The 1719-nt window shown below is 34.1% G+C and overlaps 1 pseudogene; it reads right to left on the bottom strand.

Annotated features, from left to right (window-relative positions):
• Positions 1-498: 498 nt before the first annotated feature.
• LOC149191205 (uncharacterized) lies at positions 499-1070 on the bottom strand (annotated as a pseudogene).
• Between the last annotated feature and the right edge of the window lie 649 nt (positions 1071-1719).

The raw sequence follows: 1719 nt of genomic DNA, 5'->3' as shown, positions 1-1719 counted from the left end.
GGATGAAATGAACCATTATTTTTATGTTTAAAGATTCTAGTAGACAGTTAATTGAGGTGGTAACAGTTGAAAAAAATATATATTCCTTTACTGGGACATGAACGGTTGAGATTTCCATTAATAAGAAACATATAAGTAAAACAATTAAATACAATAATTCATAATATCTAAGTATGAAAATATAAATCTATAATATTTTGGTATAAAATTTCACCGTAACAATTCGTTTAATGGTTGATATCATTATGAAAATATCAATATATAAGAAAAATGAATAAGAACTACCTTACAAAACATATATGGAAATATAATTGAATGCACATTACAACATGCCATTTACTCGCAACTAAAGCTATTCCCCGTGTTTTTTATTTTCCGAAAACAAGGGGCAAACAAGATGGATTGATTTTATACATAAAATGTTTCTAGGAACATGATAAAATTTTCCGGATAATCACAATGAAAGAACTCAGACAGTGATGTTCACATTATATGCCTTTAAGTAATGCCACGTCTAAAACCTACCAGAGTAGCTTGAGCCAAGTTGTCACCACGTTTGCACTCGGGTCCAAACCATAAGACATGCCTTCGCACCACTTAATATTGTCTTGATAAGAGCCATCCACATGCATGCCAATAAGATGGCCATCATCAACTATTCTATCAGCATCTCTAATATCAAAATTTGATGTCCTACAGAGCTTAGTGTCTTTACAAACAAGTAAATTTTCCTCATCGAATTGATCATAAGTGTTATTGACAAAAAGAGGCCATTTATCAGAATTATTATTTTATAATCCCTTGGCATTTTTTTTTGTGTAGCCATCCTCATATTTGTGACTGCCACTAATGATATTTACTATCCATTTATTATTCATTGTTGTATGAAAAGTTTTGTTGTCCTCATAAATCATCTGAGATGCTTCCTTGTTCTTGTTGTGGTGATATACCCTGTTCATTCAATCCTCTCGAATCTCTCAAAAAAAATTAACATCACAATGTTTAATATCAACCGTCGTTTCATTGAACCTTGATGTCTCTTCACCAATCCAACCTTTGAGTAACCACATATGGGAGACGAACGTGTGTATGATCCTAGCATTTCCTTCACGTGGACCTAGCCCATGCCCGAAATGGAAAACATAGAGCCTAAATACTACCTTCTCCTCATCCTGATCATAAGAAAATGTCCCATCACTAGCTCATAAGCAAATGTCCCATCACTGGTTGATGTGGGGATGTACTTATGGGATATCTTTTGAAGCAAAGGATCTCATTGTTGTGGTCATTGAGGGAATAGATAAGCTTGTCCTAGATGCATTTCCACACCACCAGGAGTTTGCATCAATTTTAGGATTGAGAGCCAGTCTATTTTGAGATCTGGTTTTCTATTTTCACGTGGTTGTTGTTCCTTTCCAACCATGTTAAGTTCAGAATCTCCTTTTCTTTTTCTTGTTACCTCTCTTCTGTTATCTTCATTTTTATAATTTTATAGAAACTATTTATTAGATTTTCACGTTGTCACTTCTTTGCACCTCCGAGGTCTGTACCATATTGAGTTTTAATAGGGTAGATTATAGTTATTGGACCTCTTTTCTATTGCAGTGCCAATAAAAATATTATCAATAGTGTAGACCTATCCATTGGAAGATGAGGGTACCAAAACTTGCCTTGTATCTTTTTGTGTTCCTCCTTGCCCTTTTTCTAGACCCATCATCT

This window comes from Pinus tabuliformis, chromosome 3_1, assembly GCF_031772625.1.
Source record: "Pinus tabuliformis cultivar Carrire ecotype Pingquan chromosome 3_1, CPIR1, whole genome shotgun sequence".
Taxonomy (NCBI): Eukaryota; Viridiplantae; Streptophyta; class Pinopsida; order Pinales; family Pinaceae; genus Pinus; species Pinus tabuliformis.
This window is presented reverse-complemented; position numbering and strand designations above follow the sequence as displayed.